General features: G+C 47.5%; 1 protein-coding gene across 5 annotated transcripts in view; it reads left to right on the top strand.

Annotated features, from left to right (window-relative positions):
- The first annotated feature begins 3,205 nt into the window (after window positions 1–3,205).
- The window catches only part of JCAD (junctional cadherin 5 associated), a 106,643-nt gene continuing 89,538 nt past the window's right edge, over window positions 3,206–20,310 (top strand). For 4 of the 5 annotated variants that reach the window (XM_080383034.1, XM_080383036.1, XM_080383032.1 and 1 more), the window contains exon 1: window positions 3,206–20,310. This exon is cut by the window's right edge and continues 23,124 nt beyond it. The gene's annotated coding sequence lies outside the window, so the exon portion shown is untranslated. The other variant, XM_080383037.1, reaches the window with a different exon arrangement.

Here is a 20,310-nt window from a genome sequence, read left to right as displayed (position 1 = left end):
TCTGTATTTTGTTTTTCAAAAAAGATTGATGAAAAGATATTTTTTTTCTCCCCCTGGAGTTTAATAAGCTAGAGCTTTCAGAGTTGTGCTTCACTTCCTCCTGTGTTTGTCCTGGCAAAGAGCAAAATTTAGAGCTGAGCCTTTTTCTGCTGAGTGTTTTTCTTTTCCGTGATAAACACAAAATACGCCATTGGTGTCATAAGAGCAGTAGGTGCGGGATTCAACTGATGCTTCCCAGCAGAAAGCTCTCCATCTTGCCAGGCCATTGAGGAGACGTGACAATGATTCATTTCAGTGATAACGCTGCAGGAACACAAGTCCAATTGTTTGCTTTGTAGGTCAGAATGGGGGGTGTTGGCATCTCTGTTCGCAGACTTTACAAAGAAGTCTGGGAATGGAAAGCATGGCCAGAAAAACCCTATTCTGATACTACTTAAATTGTTCCCCTGGCAGAGGTAGGCTATAAACAGCTTGCTGTCAAATACTTGCTGTCTAGCTGGCATAGCTGGACACTGTCTATATAAGGAGGTTTAATTTTTCAGATTTAACAGCTCATTTACTCTTTACCCAAGCTCTGCGATTGAAGTCTTGGTCTGTGTCAAGGAGAAGGCCCTTGGAAATAGTCAGGCTGCTCCAGTGTGAGTTCCTGACAGCAGCTCATGTTCATGTAGATATGTCATGTACTTCAAGAGCCAGGGGAAATTGCCAGGTCACTTGGTTAACTCAGGACTTTTCTTGCAGCCCTGTGTCTTCTAATATCTGTAATAGTACTTCAGACACTTGTTCACCGGTGTGTTTGGGTTTTGCCTGTTAGTCAGCATGGGCTTTGCAAACTGGCAGGAGATGAAGTTCTTGGGGACATAATTTTGTGTAACACATTACAACATTTTATTGCACATCATGACGACCCGTCTTATCGTGGGAGTCTACCAGCTCTCACCTGATGTCTCTTCCTTCCAGGAAAGCCTCTGCTTACTGAAGAAGAAGAACCAAGATTTCATCTCTCTCCCTGTGAGTACTCCAAGGGAGGGACCTGGGCCTGTATCTTTGGCAGGTTTGGACAGTAACATGCACCCTTCGGAGCATGGTGTGTCTCTGCACATGCCCATGCAAACACCTCAAGCTCTAGTTTCCAAGTTTGTCCCTCTGGTCCTCCATTGCTGTTATGTAGAGAAAACAGCAGCACTGCAGCTAATACGGCTCTGTAGCTAGGAGAAGCTGAGGCACGTGTTGTGCCTTCCTGTTTTGGGGAGAGTAACTCTTTCCCAAATGATGCATCTCCTTGAAACTGACTGTTAGCTGCTTCTCACACCAGTGAGTGGGAGAAATGCGCAATGCCTTACAGCATGGATCGAATATATATTATGGCAAACATTACAGCCAAAACCATACTTTTTTAGGTTCCACACCACACACATTCAAGGAGAAATTTATTCTCTTTGTCCTGTATCTTGAGAGCTGAATAGATTTTTGAAGGAGTTGGAGACAGTGTTCCAAGATCAGATCATGTACCCTTTTTTTTTTTCCCTCTGGAAAGAAGGAAATAAATCTTGATGGCTGGACATGATGTTGTCTAATGATCATACTTTTTCTTGGCATGTTTACTAGCACAATGTGGACTCTGATGAGACTGTTTTCTTCCCTCCATCAGTCCTAACCATTTATAGCAATTCTTTTCTCTGGGGTTCAGTTAACTTATGAAAATGTCTCATGCAGGAAAGATACCAAGTCAGGTGATTATAATAAGTATGGAATAAAGATATGTGCAATCAAAGATTTTAAGTTGCAGCACAATTCAGAAGTGGAGTGGGTGGTAATTGATGTTTTAATTTCAGCCTCATCATGAGAATGTGATTTAATATTTTTTTTTTTATTGCTGGTGAGGCTTAATTTAAAAAAAAAAAAAAAAAACAGGGAAATTTTGTCTACCTGCCTAAAGGTCAGATTTCTCTTCTAGTAGGGCTAAAGCTCTATCCAGTATTTGTATAAGTAGCTTAATGGCTTTCAATAGAAGTCACTAGCTGAGGATCTTGGTTGTTCTTGATTATGAATAAAGGCATAGAGAATAATAATGGAATGGGATTTTGATTTCTGCTGCTGCACTGTTACATGAAATGCATGCAAGCACAGAGCAGAACACCACGTTCTGACATAGAGAAGCATCTGTATGTAAATGCAACATGAATTTTCAAAGGGCTCCAGTGTTGAATCCCAAATCTTTTCCGCATCTTTAAAAAATCGCTGAAAAATCAATTGCACAACAGTTTATGCTGGGAAGAAGAAACTGAGCATAAAGCATCACACTGTGATGAATGGCCAGTAGGTCTGGTGAGCCAGCCGACCATTCCAGTCTGGTCTTTGTTCCTGTAAATGAGCCAGTGTGTATCTGGAAGAATGGGAAGTCGTCTGGAAACTTGATCCAACTGATCCAACAAATAGCTCAGTTGACACTGTGATAAAAGCATAGCTGACTATTTCAAATGTTCAAATAATGGTGATGTTTCTAATTAAAGAAGATATTATAACCTTCTTTAACACTGCCACTCCTGTTTGTTGCTGAAAGAAGTAGCAAAAAAGGAGTATGCATCATGAGCTACACTCTAATCCTCCCATTTAAACATCTGTAAGGCCAGAACAAGGAGTAGCATAATAGCATGAAAAAACATCTTTTAGTAAGACTTTACCACACATGTTTTGACTGTTAGGCTTAAAGATTGTATTTAGATTTGGTTGGTGTAATAATTTCTGCTATGTTAGGCTATTTCTATATGCATCTATTTAATGCATCAATTTGAAAAAAAAAAAAACAACCACAACCTACTTTTAAAAAGTGGGTTTGGTCTGAGTCCAATAAAAATTAAGAGAAATGAGGTCCCTGTTGATTTTCTTTGTTGGCACTAAGGATGTAGCTGAGAAGGTCTCCACTCCCCACCCCCCCCACCCCCCCAGAGTTCAAGGCTGGATTTCTCAATTGTTCATTAAAGTTTTCTTGTTCTTCCCTCACAGTTCTAAGGCATTTTACACACATCTATAAGCACAGGCTTAGCACCAGCCAAGACAAGAAAATGTTGGAGACTGTTAGATTTCCCTGTGCCTCTGGAAAGAGCCTTGTGCGTTGCCTTCCTGAGTGAGTTCTGGCTGTAGCTGCTGGAAGGCGGCAGCTTTGTCCTTTCTGCTGAGGTTTGCACACCCTTTAGCTGAGGTTTGCACACCCTTGCAGCTGCCACTGCCACCCAGGGAGCTGCCCTGCCCTTGTTCCTGCTCCTGCATTGCCCTCTGGTGTGGGCACACGCGTTGGCCTGGCCAGGCAGTGATCACCCCTGGGAGAGGAGCCATAGAAGTGACCCAGACACAGCCCACAGCCCCCCTGCTCCTCTGCCTGATTAACGAGCACAGGAAGCTACAGGCTTGGGTTTTGTTTGCTTTTATGAGCTCTTGCAGCCTGTCAGCAGTAAATAGCAGACTGGTTTCTAATAACTTCTGTTCTCATTATGTTTTAATCAGAAAAAGACTGACGTGGGCTTTATTCCCAAGGCAGCCGCTCCCGCCATGGCTGTCCCGTGCCTCATGTCCACACAGCGTCCTGTGACGCAGAGAGCTTCTCGCAGGCCTGGCCTCAGCAAGCTGCACTCCTCCTTGGGAAATCCCCCTGCATAAGCCCATCCTTCTTGTGCAATAGCATGGACCTTGCAGCTTTTGCTTTCCTAGCTGCAGAAGAGGTAATGTGGAAAGCGCTGTCCTTATCCAGCCTGACTTCGGAGCTGGGAGCCGTTATGCTTTGATGCTTGAACAAGCTGCAGCTCTGGCTGAGGAATTTCAAAATGTCTTGTGCTCTATCAGGAAGTTTTAGGGTACATGCCGTCTCACAGAGACCTTCTCAGCATCCTCCCCTGCTGCCCCTCCCTGGGGGACCCCCTGGGCAGCACAATTTGCCAGATCATCTGAAGTCCCTAGGGATGGGGCAGCTGGCTGCTTTTCTTTCTGTTGGCAGAGAAAATCACCCCCAACTTCCCAACAAGACAGAGAGGAAACTTTGATTGCTGTAATGCTACTGGGTTTTGCTCCAGTTCCAAAACCCTGGGCAAAGTGCTCCATTTCTTCTGGGAAATGGAAATTCTGGCCCTGGGAAGTGAATAAATGTTAACATGGGAAGGGTCTGGCTCCCTCCTTTGCCCGTCTCCCCCGCAAAGTCCATGAGTGTGTTTCTATGCTGCTCAACCCTGTTAGGGATACATGCAAAACACATTTTTCTCTCATTGTATCAATGGAAGGAGAAGTCCTTTCCTACACGGACAGTGTGAAAAGTGTGCCAATCCTGTTTTCTTCCTTTTAAGACATTTACATAGCTTGAAGAAATTTCATTTGTATTTCAAAACCAGTGAGCAAAGGCAGGCAGGTTGGTGCTGTTAGCACATGGGTGACTCTGTACTGAACCAAGCTTAAGAGAACGCACACCTGTGATACCGAAAAATCGGAAACAAAACTCGCTAATACCTGGTTTGGAGTGTTAGAAAGCAGGCAAACCTAAGATAAATAACAACGCAGGCATAGACTCGAACCGAGAGTCTAATTCAAGTACCCATGTTGCTCACCCAAACGCAGGCACAGACTCAGACAAGAGTCTGATTCAGGTGCCTGTGGCACAAACAAGAGTCAATTCAGGTGCTTCTGTCACAAATGAGAGTCTAACTCGTGTACCCATGTCACCCATGTCAACACAGGGACAGACTCAAACCAACAAGAGCCTAATTCAGGTGCCTGTGTTGCCCACACAAACACAGGTACAGACTCTGTCGAATTCAGAGATGGATCCAACCCACCCTGCAAGGCATCTTACAACACCAGGAACACATCCTGACATGGATAGGACTTCAAATCAAAATTCAAAATCAAAAGAATGTCTTTACCTTACCGGTGAGGTTCCACTCATGAGACCGGCGGAGCTGGGGTGGGGATGTCCCCGAGAAATCCTCTTGGTGCCGGCTGGATGTCCCGTGACCCCATACTCAGTCCAAGCCCAGAAGCAGGATCCCATTCTCATTGCCAATTTGATACCAAAAATTCAGAGGCAAAACTCTCTAATACCTGGTTTGGAGTGTGAGAAAGCAGGCACGCTTTATTTTTGGTGCCGAATGCACGGAGGATAAGTTTCGCCCAAATGTGCTGACTTTGTTCACTGTTTATTTTTATATGGCCAATCTATACAGATTAATGACATTTCTGAGAAACTATTAGCATATTCATTACAGCTGCAAGAACTACTTATCACATCTACACTCTTACTACACGTGTGGTCTAATGGGTCAGGGGTCCTCTGATGGTGGTTGTTTGGGACATCTTCATCCTTTCTTCATCCTCTTCTCCAACTTCTTATTATTATCCTTTTGACAACCTTTTCTTCTGGCCCTCTTTCAGCACTCTTGGCTTATGTCTTGTTTTCAGACTGCTTCTTATCTACTTGGTAGCTAAACATGCGGCATTCTACTCTCAGCTAAACTACACAATACCGCCTTGTACAGCTCAGCCATGCCATGGACACATAGTTGCAACATTTACAGTTAAGCACATTGGTAAGATTCCTCTGGTATCACCTGAAAGCAGGCACGGCTGATGGACCCAGTCCGAGGACTGACTTGCTATGAGCAGCTGGGTTTCAAAACAGCTGGCAGTGATTTTCTCATCACCCGCTTCAGTTCAAAACAGGAGACATTTTTCCATCATGGAAAATGGTTGCTCTGTGAGTGTGCCGTGGGATAGCCCACAAGAGAAAATCCCTCTGCCTTTCAGAGAGGCTCTTTTTCCCATCCAGTGAGACTTGAGGGGGCGGTTTGTGAGGCTGTGGTGTGTAAATGTGAAGCTTAATCTCGGTAAGTAATTAGCTTCACACTGGAGAAGCACAGGCCATTTACCACCCATCTGAAACATCAGTGCTTGACAAGCTGGAGCCCCACTCCGCTCTGGGATGAGGTCCTCAGGGTCCTCAGCAGTTCACTCCTTCTCCGTGCCATGGCTCCGCTGCCCTGGGTGCCCGTGCCGGTGCTGCACGTGTTCCCTGCACGTGGTGTGTGCACCAGCAAGTGCCCACGCCAGCATGTCAGCTGTCCCTGCTGCCCTTTGCCATCCAGCCTGTGCTGGCAGCACCACTGCAAGCCCCCACTGTCCCTACACACCTGCCACTCGTTTTACGGGAGCCTGGCAGGGAGGTAGGGATACACCAGATGGTCAGGGGCATCCGTGGCTTCCTCTGTGGTTTGGGGCAGGGCATCCTGCAGCCCAGGGCAGGCACTGCCCTGCGACCCCCCGTGATTCTCTGTCTTTCGCTTCATGCTTTTCATGATGCTAAAAGCACACAAGTCAGGGCCTGAGCTGTGTGCCATCCCCCGCTCCTCTGGCCTGCTCACACCTGCCTGAACCTGACCCTCCTTCTCTCCCTCATGCTGGGAAAAACCCCGGCTAGGTTCTTTATTGAAATAAATAATTCCTGCCCTCGGTCTACTTTCTCTTTCACCTACCAGCTTATTTAGTGCTGGACTGCTGCATCACTTAAACCTTGCTGGTATTAAGTCCGTCGTGGACAAATGTTATCCCTCTTCTGGATGTTCAACAGCTGGGAGACGGGCAGATCCTCAGGGTCAGAAGACAGTGAAACACCACCTCCTGTCTTGATTTTGAGTTTATTCCCAGCATTGATAGAAAAAAAAAATTATCTGCATTGCATTTAACTGTAACCAGTCCTTTTTGATGGCAAAGGTAATGGGTCGGAAAGCTCGCTGTCCTGCAGTTTGTAGGGGCAACCATGTGGACTTGGCCTCGCAGTAGCCTGCAGTAATGCTATGAGAGATTGGGTGGTCTGCTCTCAGGAGCAGTAACTCAGTGGGAGGGGAGATGCTGTAGATCATAATTTTGGATTACTTCAGTACAGCACAGAAGACTAAACTTCACACTGCTGTTCCTTGTCAGAAAACATTTACTGCTTAGCTGAACCACAGCCGAGCCTCCTCATCGCTGCTCCATGAAGTCACATGTGGCACCACGCAGTGCAGGCTGTCCTGCTGTCAGGGTACACGGCACTGCACCAGCTGAGGTGCAAGTGGTTGACGAAGCCGAGCACATCTCCCCACTGGGGCATGTGCTCCCAGCCAAGCAACGACTGTGTCAATGCGCTTTACTGGAGGGTGTTTAGAAGTGTTCCACCAGAGCGCTTGGAAAACTTGGAAAAGCAAAGAAAGTGTCTGGCTCTGCCAGCAAAAACATCTCCTAAACAGAGAAGATAAATTATTTTTTCTGTGTGGTAGGTTCGCTTTCCAAAAAGACAAATGCCACCGATAGCAGTGGGAGGGATAACAGAGGCAGCTCGTATAAGGAGGTGATTTCTTTCAGCATGAAATTATGCATCTGTTCTGCCTGCCACAGATCTCACGGCATCAGCCCTCCCTCCCTCTGCTCATCTCCTCTCTCTCAGTGTGACGCTGCAAGCTGCTGTGCAAAAATTAGGTATTTTTAACATGGAATAGCTGATTCTGCAGGAACACACGTCAAAGGCACCAAAGCACTCCTTGCAAGCTCTGAACTAACCTGCCTGGCCTTCTCTCCTGAGGCTGGAGCATGAGGCCATTGATCAGAAAGGGCTTTGCTGAAGTCCCAGGTGAGGTGCAAAACCTTTTCCATTCCTCCACAGATTCCTTTAAGACTGAATCTGGGGGAAAAAAAGGTTCCCAGAAGCTGTGTTCATACCTCTGTAAGCATGAACCAGAATAATGATATTATTTGTTCTGTGGTATTTTCCTACAAAATTCTCATTTTTCCAGGGTAATTCTTTCAAGTTCTGTCAGGTACATGTGGTAGCTACATTGTTTAATCCCTGTGGAGATCTATAGATTTTTCTGTTTAGACTGAGAACTGGTAAAGTCTGGCCTATCAGATGCTTCTTGCCAACAAAAAGCTCATCTGCCATTCACTAAAAGATCCTTCTATCAGTGACTGAATGAAGAGATAAAAATCATAACAACTTAAAGGTGGGTAACATCAGAATCACAGACTGATGAGGCTGGATAATATTGGCAGGGACCTCTGATGATCATCCAGTCCAGGCGCCTGCTCAAAGCAGGGTCAGCTAGAGCAGGTTGCCCAAGACCAGGTCCAGTTGATGTTGAGTGTCTTCAAGGATGGAGCCTTCACTATCTCTCTGGGCAACCTGCTCCAGTGTTTGACCACTCTCACAGTAAAGCAGTATTTTTCTTGTGTTTAAATATAATTTCTTGCATTTCAGCTTATGCCCATTGCCTCTTGTCCTGTCACTGGAAACCACCGAAAAGAACCTGGCTCCATCTCCCTTAAAGCCTCCCATCAGGTCTTTATACATAATGGTGAGATCACCCCTCTTCTTCTCCAGGCTGAACAGTCCCAGATCTCTCATCTTACCCCTCTTTAAGAGAAGCTTCAGTTCTTTAATCATCATCATAATCACCCTTCATTGGACTCTTTCCATGGTGTCCATGTCTCTTGTACTGAGGAGCCCAGAATTGGACAACGGCACTCCAGGTGTAGCCTCACTGGTGCTGAGCAGAGGGGAAGGATCACCTCCCTCCACCTGATGTAATGCTTTATCTAATGCAGCCCAGGATACAATTGGTCTTCTTTGCTGAAGTTTTTTGGCAAATCTTTTTGGGGAGGAACATTTGCTTTCTTCCAGTCTTCAGGAATGTCTCCTGATTGCCATGACCTCTCAAAGATTATAGAGAGTAGCCTTGCAATGGCCAATAGCTACATTGGCCAGCCCCTTAGCACTTGCGGGTGCCTCCCATGAGGTCCCATGGGCCTGGGTATGTCCAATTTGTTCAAATGTTCCCTAACCTGACCACTTCCACTGAGACTAAGTCTTTCTTGCTCCAGATTTTCCCCCTGGTCTCAGGGGACTCAAGAACATCCTATAGCAAGGATACAATTTTCTGTTAATTCTGTGCAGTGCTCACAGCATATTCATTTTTCCCCCCATTCAGTTCTGTAGCATTCTTCAGAAAAAAAAAAAAATCTCAACAGCAATGTTTCCATGTAATTATAACCTCTATATATCTACCTTCCTTCCCTCCCTTTTCCTCCCACTCATCTCCAGCACCTTATTTCTAAATTTTCCTCCTTTCTCAGTGCTTGCAGGAGGAGATGGGCTTTGGAGCATGTCTGTAGACTCACATTTCCCACTCTGAGGAGCACAAGGGTTGCACACTTAAACCCCTGTGGTGTACGCTTGAAAATTTCAGCTTCATTTTGCTGAAGGAGAGCTCTAGTCAAAGTTTTCCATTAACCTTATCCCAGCCCTAGTGCTAACATCACCAAATCCCCAGCAAGGGGTACCATTGCTGCATCTTTGCAGTGAAAATATGAAATGATTCTGTTTAAACATACAATTTTCTATCCAGAGTGTACCTTAGAATACTGCAGACTTTCCCTGAAAGATTAATGATGTTAAAAAGTGCTAACAGCAGGTGAGAACAGCTTTTAGCTGCACAGCCATCAGAGGTGTCACAGGCTGCTGAGCTGCTGCCCTCTGAGGCTGGGTGCCCTTGTGCCGGCTGCCCCATACATGGGATGGCATGGCATGGGAGTCCACCTGCCCTACCACAGTGAGCCCAGCATGAGTTGATCGTGCTCCCTACAAACCTTGGGCAGGCTCGGGGAAGAGTTCCTGGCAGTTGCTGTCAAGCATGCCAGTCCTCACGCTTCCATGGAGCAGGCATACTCTGAAATGACGGGTTTTTTCCAAAGTGCTTGTCTGCCTTTTATGTGTGCCTCCTCAAGCAGAAGAACACTCTCTGCATTAATACACCACTGCAGCTTTTTCAGAAATATCGGCCTGGCCTTTGCCTGTCTGTCTGCAGAGCCTCTCGGCTGGCTGGTGGGAAGGATGAGCCCCCCTCCCCATTTCTCTCTGCATGTGCCCAAGTCACCCCAGCAACCTGCCTTGGCCCCAGCCTGCTCCCCATCTTCCCATCTGGTCTGGGTGCCAAAAGCTGCCTCTCTGCCCCATGCTGACACTTTTTTCCTTCTCAGCTCTTTCAGTGAGACCGGATCCTTCCATAGTTTCAGCCATGGTGTGACAGTTGGATTTTGGACACTGCTAGCTGGAAAGATTTTCTGTCCAAGAAAATATTAAGCACTGTTCCAGGACAAAAAAAAAAGGAGAAAAAAAATAGCAACTTATACCCCCATGCTGGGAGATCCGTTGACCGTGAGCATGGAGAGCCAGGCTTCACCTCCCGCTTGTTCCTACACTCCCAGACTGTGGTTGCAAGTCCAGAGCAGGCTGCATTTGGCACGAACCAGATGTCTAAAGCCAAGTACACAGTCAACCTGATGGGCACACTGAATCCCCTAAACAGGCAGAAGCATGGGTCTCTGATTTCAAGCCCATGCCCCTGTAGTTTTAGATTCTTCTTAAATGTTTTCAATTACATTCCCTGTTCTGGAGCATACAGTTTTAACTTGGAGAGCGAGAAGGTCCTCCCTATAGGCTTGGCAAGAAAATGAGATGCATCCTGTAAGGGTGGGGTGGTTTTTTCTGTGTGTAACAGAAAATTAATTACATGGTGTCATTCTCTGTTAGTCTGTGTATGACCAAAGAGTGATTTCTACAGAACCCAGTGGGTTAACCTCACTGTCAAGGCCTGCCCTGCTATGCAAACTGCCCAGCAGGGCACCAGAAACTGTTGTGAGGGCACTGGTGGGGCAGAAACCAAATGGACTATGAAAATATCTGCTCCTGGAGGAGCCATAGGCAGGAAAACCTCACCACAGTGAGCGGGGTGGCTCCGGGGCTGGATCCACGCACAGCCTCTGTTCTGCCTGTGACAGGACAAAGAAGAAGCACTGCAGCTATCGTTTGTGCTCTGAGGTTGATCATGTCTGACTTTCTGCAACCACACTCAATGGACAGAGATGATTAGAGTAAATTCCAGTGGTCTTTGGCTCTCCCCAGTGCTGGGATGCTGATAAGCAGTGACAGTTGCACGACTGCTGTCCTTTTCCATGGTGGATATCAGGGATGTAAGGGCAGAGACGAGGTGGTATGTGCCACTTCTTGAAGCCCAGTTCTGGGAAGCTTTTGGCCCTGAACATCCTCACTGCCATATAAGAGAAATAAGAATTGCATTGGAAGGTGCCTGGAAAAGCAAAATACTTGTGTGGATCTATAGACGCATATATCGATATTTTTATCTGTATTTCTCCAAGGAGATGTGACAGATTTGTTGTTTGCTTTCAGGAAGTGGAGGAAACGTCAGAGTGGACACCTTACCTGGCTGCACCAGGAGCCAGGTAATGCTGTGTTTGCTCCGTGATCCACTCTTTTTGGACCTGTGTCACCAGAGCCAAAACGCCCATGGTAATACATATTCCCCCAGCTCTGGCCTCCCAGATTTTCTGTCCATGCAATCACTTCTCTTACCTAATGGTACAGCACATATCATGATCACACCCATAATCATACACCATTCTCCTGGAGCCCAGTGGGAAATAATCACAAACAATTCATAAATGCAATAAAAACATGGAAGCCTGCAAACAGTTCCAAAATCAATGAGTCCACACGTGCCTGAACAGCTTGTGAAGGATGCTGTGGGCACACTGGTGTGCCTGCACATGTGCCTGCTGCCAGAGGGCTGGCTGGAGACCAGGCACGTGCTGCTGCAAGGTGAACGAAGGCGTCCAAGTGGTGCTGTCAGCACAGTGGTATTGGGGCTGAGGTAACCCACCGCAGGTGATGTCAGTGCTGGCAGCAGAAAGGAAGCTACCTGACATCTTTGGAGTTTGTTTACAAAGCCTTAGTCTCGGTTGGTGGCAGCCATGCTGACATGGCCAGCAGGAAGGTGGTTATATTTCAGGCTTCAGAAAAAAACAAAAAAGCCATTTTCCTGTCTTCCAAGACGCTGACATGTATAAGCACTGTGTTTGCAGGAGGTGCTCTCTCTCTTCAGGGGGAAAGAGCTTTTAGTGAAGCAGCTTCTCATCTTGCATCAGTGCCATATGGGACACTGAGCAGCAAAAGGCCAATAGGAAACCCAAGTGAAGGACAAGCACATTTTGCTTTGAAACTTCAACTGGTTACAGAGAGAAAACATTTTGAATATAAGGTCTAGCACATCCAGATTTGGCAGTGGAAACTGCCCAGTGGAGTTTTAGCTGCTTTACATATTTAAGACCAGATGTGAAGCTGAAGTTCTGTTATTGCTGGGCATTTCTCACCTATTCTTTGCCATGGGATGTTTCATATGTTTTATACCCCAGTGCACTTCCCCTCGCATTGCTATAATCCTGAAACATTTAACTTAAACCTTCATTCTGTAGAAATGGAGAAAGAAAATGTATCACTTGTCTTCCATCACCCTCTACTGTCTCCCCTATCTCTCCTCTCACACATAAAGTTATTATCCCAAAGGTGGTTCTGGGTTCTCTCTTGGTCTTTGTCATGCATGAGGTGGAGGTTTGGTGCTGAATGTTCTTCTGCTAGCAGAGACTGTGGTCATTGCTACTGTCTACTTCAGCTGTGCCAGTGCAACTGCTTTTTGGGGCTATGTGCATAAACTATGTCACTGGAAAGGTTTGGGTCAAGAAATAGCAAACCGAAGTGGGGAAGCTGCATCTGTTCAATATACTTTCTCAAGCAAAGCAAATAGTTTACTGTTCTTACCCGTTTTACAGAAGTGAAGCAACTGTCTGCTGGCAAGCGAGGTGTGACACCGGGCTAGCTGTGGCCAGCAGCTGTGCAGCCCCTGGGCACGGAGGCTCCATGCTGGAGGCCACTGGGATCCCCGGGAAGGTCTTGGGATAGGAACTGGCTGTGCTGATGGTCGCACCCTTGCTCCAAATGTGTAATAAGCTGCTGTGCCAGTACGTACTGGGACCCACATGCTAGCTAATGAGGGATGGGTTTGGGGGTCACCAGCACCAAAAAACTCACCAGCAACAGTGTTGCAAAATGTGCCACCACTGGTGTGGCAAAATACAGAATAAAACCATGAAAATAAATACCCCAAAAGGAGCAGGGGCATTATAGGGTCTCACAGTTCCTCTCCCCGTTGCTCCTTTCAACATGCCTCGTTTACAGCCTGGGACCCTGTGCCATATCCTCCACTCGGCTTCTTTCTTGTGTGTCACCAAGGGGTGCTGTGCCTTGCCACACTGTCAGCCACAGTCACAGCAGTGCCTTTATGTTGCCTGTTTCTTTGCCCTGCTCTCAGCTTCTCTTCTAACATTAACAGCTACATGATCCCACTGAAAAAAAGAACAAAAAAATATTATAATTTCCAGCAGCCGGTAAGCTGGCATATTTCTAGTTACAACAAAAAAGTGACCAAAGCCTGATTTGTACCGATAACTTCCTTTAGTTAGGCCAAAAAATGTGACTATTTCAAAGCTGATTTAAGTTTCTCACTGAGGTCCAGAACCTTAATCTCTCCTACTGTTTTCTCCCATCTAGCTTGTGTGCAAAGCGAGGAATTAGGGTCAGAGGTGGAAGTCAGAAGGAAGAAGGATCAATTGTTCCTATTGCAAAAGTAAACAGGAGTAAGTGCTTAATTGTTTCTGTATTTTTTAATGAAGTGGGTTTTTCAGGCTGGTGCAAAGAGCTGTCAGTGTGGAGCAGCACAGTCTGAAACCAAATCAAGTCACGTCCTCCTCCCCTCTTCAGGTACTTGTTTTTCTCGTCGTTGGTCCAGGGTGAGGACAAGGTCTTCCAGTGCTCTGAGCCTCTGTGCAGAAGAGGACTGCAAGAAACCCACTTCTCAGTGGATCAAAACGGTGATATACAGCCTCAGACTGGGACAGGTCTGGAGAAATGTCAGGAAATCCTGCTGGGTCACCTTCTGAGTGCAGCAGGGCAACGCAACTGTACAACCAGCTCAGAAAACCTTGTGCTGCCTTCGCATCTGTCACCAGCATCAAGGGACCATGGGACAGGGCTCTGACCCCCCGACAGCCCTTGAAGGCTGCAGAAGAAAAACAAGCTCATGCAAAACCAAGACCAAACAAGCTCCTGATGCTTTGTTTCCAATAGGTTTGTGTTTTGTGCTTGCCCTGGGAAAGTGTGCTCTCTTATGCTGTACTTTCCAAAGTGGGTGGGCTTCACCTGCAAAGAAAAAGAGGGTTATCCTAGGAGCCTCACTCCATTTTCAGCATCAAACATGCTCTATATGCCCTGGTCCCAGTGCCAGCCAGGCTCCATGGGGGCGTCTGGATGGAAGCAAAGCACACAGCTTTGAACCACACACCAGTGCCTGGTGCTCTCACTGTCTGCAGCAGCTGAGCACCACGGAAAGCATCACCCATTTTGGAACAAGCCCTCATTGGCAATAAAGCCACAGGCTGGGCTCCTGGCTACCTGCATGTTTATATGTCTTTCCGTCACACCCAGCCTGCCCAGGAATTTCCCCTCCAGTGGGATTTTTAACTGCTCCCTGCTTGCCCTCCTGCACATGTGCTGTTTATTTTAGCCCTAGCACGTGTCCTTCAGGAACTTGTGTTCAGATAACTGCGGGACTTCAATCTGATTTCTAGCAGACTGGCTGTGTTTGGCAGGAACAGACCCTGCTGCCCAGCCCAGCCCTCTTCTTCAGCCTCTCCCAGAGACGCTGGAAGGTGCAGTTCCCCCAAAGAGAAGGATGTTTCATGCTCTGGGACTGAACTGAGCTGTTGTGGTGATGAATGATATTCCTGTACTTGAGATGGCCTTGTGAATGGTGAGATGGAGAAGGGTTGGGTGAGTTTCCAGAGGCTGGCTGTCCTGTATGTCCTACAGATGATTTTTTTTTCCCTTCCTATTTTTTTCCCAAGGTTTCATGTGTTTTGATACACAAATATAACCAGGATGCTGAGGGATTAACGAGGATCAGAAAGGCTTTCATGACTGTTGGTGATTTGGGCTGTTATATTTCTTCTGCATTTCCCAGAGCCACTGGAAGGCTGCAGTGCTCCTGTATGGGACGTAACGGGTATTGTATAAACCCAGGCTGCTACACTGCAGGTTAACTGTGAGCAGAGGAGAGATGAAGAAAAGAGTTTAGCTTGGGCAAGAGGCACACCCTCTATTTTGGCAAGAAGCAGTTCAAATTCTTACTCTGATTTACGCTAGTTTATAGAAAAGGCAGTACTGAGCTCTTAAAGCATGTGGTAGTATTTAACTGTATAAAACTTGGAATCAGCTTCAAGTACTGCATGTGGGGAGATCAAAGCTAATACACTATACATTTTATATAGGGAATATCTGTGATGAAGAAACAAATTCATCTTAGTGATAGCCAACAGGGAGACCCTAGTTCAAAAACAAAGGCTGGCGTGGCAACATTCCTCTGTTCACTTGATTTACAGGGAGATTGTTTATTAGAGTCACTATTTTAATATAAACTCTGCAAAGGCTTGTGTATGTTGCATGAAGGCACTCCTGCTCTCGAGCCGAGGCGTGCGGCAGCAGACGGAGTGGGGCTCGCTGGACCCATGGTGCTGGGGGCAGCAGCCCTGCCCTCCCTGCCAGGGAAGGGATGGGGGCTGTGCCTTTCCTCTCAGGCAGCAACATGGAAAATACTTTCCTCCTGGTGTAGCCAGGCTGATATAACTGCTTCTGGCCATGTTTTTCCAAAAGGGGAAGAGGGAGAAGAAAACCTTCTCTTGGCTGGTTTTTTGCTCAGCTGATGACCGGTTGCCTAGCCCCATCTCCATAGGACCTGAAGGTCACCTGCAATGCCTGCCCTCGGGAGCCTTCGGAAGGCCATGGTCCTTCTGCACCCCTTGACACTGCTGCTGACATTCCAGCCATTGCCACAGAGGGCCCTTCACTGCAGAGGGTGGCAGCTGTGCCTTTTGCCATCCTCTTCTGAGACCTTCCCTCTCCCCCTCCCCACTTGCTCGCTCTCACCTTGTGCAGTTCAGCTTGTATGTCCTGGTTATTTATGTGAAGCAGGCTCTCCAGAACTGCCCCGCGTGGTTATTTTAGTCATTTCCTCGAGCAAGTTCCTGTGATTGTTGGGCTGGCATTGTGTGAGTCACCACCACGCTTCCTCCCACCCTCCCTCCCAGCTGGGAAAAGCCTCCTCCTGCTAATTTTCCTTTGTTAACCAAAGCATCCTGAAGTAATTACACCTTTAACAGCACAAAGGCCATGCTTGGCGATGGCAGCCCCCTGCCTTGCAGGTGCCTGCGCCTGCACCAGAGCAGCCTGGTGAAGCAGCGTGGTGTGGACAGGAGAAGCCAGCTGGGCTAACCTGCCCCTTCGCTCCCTGCCTGCCGCTCCATGCGGTCACTCAGTGCCCTGGGGTCTGTCTCAGCTAGGAGTAAAGCCAAATTTCAACCAGAGAGGGACCCAGATCTATGACTTCACTCCTGCTCTTGTGAGTGCAGCCTCAAGCCTGCCAGGGAATGAACGTCCAGCTGCAGTGACCTTCCTCATGGCCTCTCCTGCTCAGAGGACACCTGCACATTGCACCCAGCATCTGCTAGCCCTGGCACGCCCAGTGGTGTGTTTCTAAAACCAGCTGAGACTGTCTGCTTGAGTAGATATGAGGCACAACAAACTGTGCAGCGCAGAGCTACAAGTCTCTGTGAACAGAGAGACATTTTGGTGACCGGGGTGCTAGGTGCTGGCTGTCACCACTCTGTGATGGAGAGCAGGGCTGGCAGGAGCTGCTGCAGCATGCCGCATGTGCACAGGGCAGCAAGAGGCTGCACTGTGCATCTGGGCACCACATGGCCCTGAGAAACCACAGCGCACACCTGGCCAGGCACGCTGGCTTGGCTCCCCTGCAAATGAGCTGCTAGCGTGTAAGCACTGAAAGCATCCAAAACATATGCAGGGCAGGTATCTAAATATATGTGATGGGCAAGTGTTAAGAATCTGAAAGAAACCACCCAGCATATTTCTTTAGAGTTTGTCATGTTCCTTTTCATCAGTTTGTTTTGCTTTGGGCTTTTTGATGTTGTCATCCAAAATAAAAAAGCATTTTTTCCCCACTAAGCACCAGACTGGTATGTGATTAGCATTTCTTCCCCCACAAGAGTGGAAAACATTGGTAAGCTTGAGTCCAGCAATTCCTTCCTTTTATTTGATGGGGGCATAATGTTTTTCACCTTTGTGCTGTGCTGGAAAGACTAATCCTCAAGGCTGCTGCTTGCACACCAGCCTTGCCCTCCTTCACAGAAGTCTAGCATTGTGCTTGTAGGACCGTTACCTCTGGCCTGTGATCCCCACCAGAGGTGCCTAAGGGCACCCCCCCACCCCAGTGTTGCTGCCTTGTGCTTTGTGGGTGAGATGCAGCAAGACAGAGCCGGCAGCCCCACAGCAGCCAGGCAGGGGAAGGCATGGACCACGAGCACGCTTTCCTTACGGCCACCCAGGTGGTCGCTTTTCTGAAGCTGTCCCTGAAAAACTGGGGACCATACATGGGTTTTATACAGTTCCTCCTTTATACAGGAGTAAATCTGGCATTTCTCCCCCATTACTAGCTGAGGACATTGGCTTGGCTGATGTTATTTCTGCTGCTTGTTGGGTTTGCTCTTCAGTAACCAGTGACAGGTTTCCCACTGGGAAGATACTAAAATCATCACCCAGTTGCAGGGGATAATTATAATTTCTGCTGGAATGACCCTGATGTTTCTTATTAGCACCAGCGGTATGTGTGGAAACCTGCACTTTGGAGGCAGCAGATGGCGAAAAGGTCCCCTGAGAGTACTGGGAGAGAAAGAAGGCTGGGCTGCCACCAGCAGAAGCATCTGCCAGCTCTGTGCCTGGGTAACGTGATCCTGGGCATCACTAACGTGAGGTTTTTCTAGCACGTGGAGACGTGGCAGAAGGTGGGGAGAGAAGGAGAGGAAAGAAGTTTAGAAGGAAAGCTCAAAAAAGGTGACCTGTGAGCAAAATCCTGTGACTTCTGTTCATGGCTTCGCTCAGGATGCACTGATCCAGTAGCAATGCAGGAGGGAGGTCCAAGCTGGTGTCATCTGGGGGGATGCCATGAACCATGGGTTGGGCTTTGCCTGTCCTTCAACGTCTCACAGGACAGAGCCATGAAGGACAATTGGTTTAGGTCTGAAGGAGGGTGCATGGTCTATTCTTACTGCACTCTTTTCAATGCATATGCAAGGGTCCAGATTTCCTCTCCTGAACACTGCGTCATTACCCCGTAAGGAACACAGGGCCACCCTGTACATATGAAAAGGCAGGTGGCCCATCCAAATTACTTCATTAATCTCTGGAGACATCAGTTGTCCCTCCACTAGACAGCTGCAAGGAAGCTGTTGGCTCTGAGCCTGGTGCAACAGCGCAGCAACAAAAGAGTAATACACTCAGGCCTTTCCTTCCCTTGTCATTTCTCAGAGCAGCTGGGATCTTACTTCCTAAAAAAACCAAACCAAAATCAAAAAATCACCTGAAGCTTATCAAAATCAGGAGATTGGGAGAGCTGAAAGTGCCTCCTCACTGCTGTTTGGGGTTGTGCTACACCTGGGGGCTATCCCACTTTGGAATTTGTTTCTCTAAAGCCTTTTGGGATGGTTGTTGTTGGAATAGACTGCTGTGGGGCCCCAGAAACACCCTCCTGTATTTTAGTGCCACACAGGTCCAGCTGATCCTTGCTGAATTGCTCTCTGCTGCCTTTCAGTAGGGCTACTGGGCTGTCACAACAGCAAGAGCATTAAGGAGCGCATTTCCTTCTGAATTTAGTAGGTTTGGAAACCCTGAAAACTCTGGGATTTGAGGTGAAGAGGCTGATGAGCTGCAAAATGTTTGTTTTACTCTCAGTCCTGCTTCCTCTGACACTTGAAACAGCAGGAGAGACAGTGAAGGATTCATTCCCTTCGTATCCCCTATGCCCACAACTGTGTATCCTTGTCTTCTCTGAGGGCTACGAAGAACAGGATCCTGAAGGTATTTTTTTCAAATATGAACTTTTCCAGTGCAGCCAACAGTTAGCATGAGTTAAAGACCAAAAGATGCAAGAATCTGAGAAGTCATATCCCAGGCTTGCCTCACACAAAGCTCTAGTTTTGTGCAGATCTGCATCTACTACCCAGGTCAGTAGAGTAGGCATCTTAACTACTCAGGTAGTTATATTAACTGTAAGACTGGAGCGTCTCACAATGCTGAAAGTGGTTCTCACATGAGCTCCCTTCTACAGACAGGAGTGGAAAAATCATAAGGGAAGAGGGTCAAATGAATGTTTGCAGTAAAGTGGGGTCTTCTGAGTTCCTGATTGCCACCAAAACAACTGCAAGACCTTAACAGTGCTGCACGTGTTACCACTGGGATGCTCAGGGCTGATTTAGACCCCTTACAACCTCTGTGCAATCTGGAATGGGTATGCCTGCTCTGCTTTAAAGCCAGCCCTTTAAGCTTTAAGATGTTCTGGCACTGGCACAGGGATGCTCCAACTGACCTAATTCTACTGATCTTCCTCATCTATAACCTCCACGGTCCATTGACTACAGGGATCTCTGGGTTTCTCATTAGCAGTTAGAAAGTAGTTTTATGCTCTTGTTCATTCATTACAAAACACAGAGAAAAATCTTCCAGAAGGTTATCCTTCTGCGCAGGTCAGGGCTGCAGTCCACGGACAAACATGCTTCTGCTGCAAACTCATCCCTTTTTCCTAAGAAAGGTGCAGCCAAGGGAACTGGATTCAGACCTACGGTACTCACATAGAAAATTCTCCCTGTGTTGACATCTTATTTTTCATGCAAGCTGCTCAGACTTAGGCTTTCTTTAGTCTTTGGTTCTGTAAGCACATAGCCCTGAACTACTATTGCATCTCTCCTTGCATTTTTGTGCGGTGGAGCTGGCTTTCACAGGTTGGCACTAGAGATTTTACTGATGTGGGTGATAGCACAGGGGCTCTGGGCTGTTCTGGCACCCCACCCTCACTATTAATAGAGGTGATGCTTTCCAGACTCCTTCGCACCAGCTCGGGTGAGGCTGTGCAGCTGTGGGGGGAGCGGGCAGTGTTTCCTCCAGCCGCCACCCAGAGCCCTTCTCCCCGGCCATCCCAAATAAGCCATCCCAGACTTCCAGGTTTACTCAGGGAGAAGGAGGTGCAGCGTGGGGATCCTGCTATCTCTCTGCAAGGGAGGGAACGCCCTAGCGTCAGCGAGATAAGAAACAGGGCTGAGGTTACCATGAAACTGCCTCTCCCAGCAGCTAGCGGGCAGTGGAGGTTGTATCCCATTTCTGGGACAACGCTGTTCCCAGCACGTCCACATCCGTGCTCTTCTTGTGATGTCCCATGGCCACCCACAGGCAGGGTCTCTGCTGGGGACCCTCACCCACTGGGTGCCAGT

This window comes from Falco punctatus (assembly GCF_963210335.1).
Source record: "Falco punctatus genome assembly, chromosome: 4".
NCBI lineage: Eukaryota > Metazoa > Chordata > Aves > Falconiformes > Falconidae > Falco > Falco punctatus.
The sequence above is the reverse complement of the archived record's forward strand: the minus strand, read 5'-3'. Positions and strand labels throughout refer to the sequence as shown.